Below are 2,652 nucleotides of genomic sequence, written 5' to 3' on the forward strand. Positions count from 1 at the left end.
TGAGGAAGGGTCCTCCCTTCTACCATTAATGACTGGGAAAACTTTATATATGAACCCTCATTCAGTCTGCATGTATCACATGGGAAAAAGTGGTAGACGCAGGGAATTAAATCATTGGTTCATTCCGATTCCAAAAAAGCTTTTCCCCATTCTTTGTGGGTGATCACAATTAAGTGCCCTCGAGGGTTGGTATGTGTCTATATGGACAGATTATCTTGCAGCACCAAGATGTTCCCAGGTAGTCTCCTATCCTGGTACTGGTCCGGCCTTCCAATGCTTGGCTTCCAAGTTCGGAAGGATTTGGGCTTATCCAAAGGAGTATGGCCGCAAGATAGTCCTTATGACATCCCTCCACCTATTGGGCTTGTCTTAATAGGATATTGGTAAATGATGTTCCTCATATATGAAGGAGGACTCAATAATTCAGTATTCGGAGCAAGCCAAAAAAAATTTTGGTGGTACTTTCTGTGTGTTTGGGGCAGGTAGTGTTATAACAGATAAGACCAATTTGCTGTCACCGTTTCTCACCTCTGCTTTTCATCCATCATACCATTAGGCATAGGGTGGAGAATGAGAGAGTGAGACACAAGCATAAGGTCTGAAGAAAGAAGATCAGAGCAGTCTGGGTGCTGTGCCTACTTGTAAGATTCTGTTGCAATGCCTTGCAGAACCTATACTTTGGTAGGTCCACAACAGACGACACACTCTTTGAGAAAATGTGCTAAGGATTGACAGTTTTAGTTAAGGCCGTGAGTCTATAGTGTATCAATATACTATGACATATAACTCTCATTAAACGTTAAGAGCAGCCAATTTTCTGTCACCAAGTGCTGCACAGATTCAAATAACACCTGCATCTGTTTCTGATTGTATCACACAGAAAGATACACTTTTGCAGACAGTCTAAATACCTCCATCTGATAATGTGGTCAAATACTTTGTTTATCAGTAACGACATTCAAACTGGCCATTCATGATCAAATACATCTATTACAAATCACGGCAATTAGAGTGGCCGTTCTTGTGAGTGGCAACTCACAGGTCCATTCTATTGTTGACTAATATGATGTTTTAGTTATACAAAATAATTGTGTCAAACTTGTGTCTGTGTCACTGATCTCTATAGACACTCAGTAATTAGACACATTTATGGTCAGTTATCTAGGCATACAAAGTGAAGACATGTGGGTTTATCCCTCTCAGTATGTATGTCTGTATGTTAAGTATGCTATAAAGTATTTATGACACCCGTCAGCATATGACCACCTCCCGATTTCGGGTGGTGTGTGTGACTTATTAGATAAGAACCATGTATCGTACTGGTATGATACCCTTGTCACCTGGTTGTCTGGTATAGATCTAGCTGGGGTGATGACTTGTCCGCCTCCGTTCTCGCCGCTCAGCCGAGCGGGTTACAGCAAGCAGCCCGTTCACCCGATCACGTGTGCGCACCACGTGATCGGCGCGTCTCCTGACGTACGTTTCGCATAAGCTTGTTCACAGGGTGATTTTCTCGTAGCTATGGCTACCTTGATATAGGGAGCTACGTAAACTAATTGGCTGTACTGAGTGATTGACTCTTGTTGATAGCCAATGAAGGACCTGAGTAAAAACAGTCATTGATCTGATTGGTCCACTCTTAGTCCCTCTCGTATTATTCAGGCATTGCCACAGTTTTTATCAATGAATCAATTATGAGTGGGCTTCGTTTCTTTCTCTTTATATAGTAATTAAGTTATAAGTTAACTAAAGTGTATAGGGAAAGCATTGACAAGAGTAAGATAGGGAAAAAAATTTTATTATATATTGAAAATTAAAATTAATATTAAGCACTAAGGGGATTATAATAAATAACAATTAGAGTGCTTAATTACTGAATTAAGATGAATTGAGAAATATGTTGTGTTTATAGGAAAATATACATTCAATCATTATTTACACCATGATAATAGTTCTTTGCACAGTGCAGTGCATGGTCCATGTAGCCCATATTGCTTGATATATAGGCATTAGGGAGATTATTTGTTAGATTGATACTAACACTGTTACATAATCAAACCATTTCTAAGAAAGCTGGGTGCATGTATTAATGTGTGTATAAAACCGTGTGTAAAAAATATGTATATACGTGTACATTTGTGTATCCCGTGCCTAATTATAAACCAAAAACATATGTGTATGTGAGATACAGTGATACATGAATGTTTGTGTAGGAGGATTATTTGTTATAGTAAGATAAGGGAAAGATATCAGAAAAAGGAGAAAATAGAGAAAATAGGGGCTGTTTCTCTAATAATATCATGTGTTAACCTTGTGTTGTATTTTATTTGGGTCATAAATACACCCTTACGATTGTTTGAAAAGTGATGTTTAACTAATTTTTTATTTGTTAACAGAATAGGAAAAATTTGTTGTGATCGTAGTGAATTATAAATTGCGTTGTTGTCATATACTTTGTATATGACTGTTTAAGTGCTATATTCTATAATGTGTGTGTGTGGGTAATTTGAGATTGCAGTTAATCCTTGTAATATTCATGAAATATACATTAGTTTATTGTTCCTTAATTGTGAAAATTAATGGTGTGCAGGTAAGTTGGTGAAGAAAGAGGAAAAGGGGGGAAAAAGAAAAAAAAAAAAAAAAGGGAAAGGG

General features: G+C 37.6%; 1 pseudogene; it reads right to left on the reverse strand.

Annotated features, from left to right (window-relative positions):
* Positions 1-212: 212 nt before the first annotated feature.
* LOC134939035 (5S ribosomal RNA) lies at positions 213-332 on the reverse strand (annotated as a pseudogene).
* Positions 333-2,652: the final 2,320 nt, after the last annotated feature.

The sequence above is a fragment of the Pseudophryne corroboree genome, chromosome 1 (assembly GCF_028390025.1).
Source record: "Pseudophryne corroboree isolate aPseCor3 chromosome 1, aPseCor3.hap2, whole genome shotgun sequence".
Taxonomy (NCBI): domain Eukaryota; kingdom Metazoa; phylum Chordata; class Amphibia; order Anura; family Myobatrachidae; genus Pseudophryne; species Pseudophryne corroboree.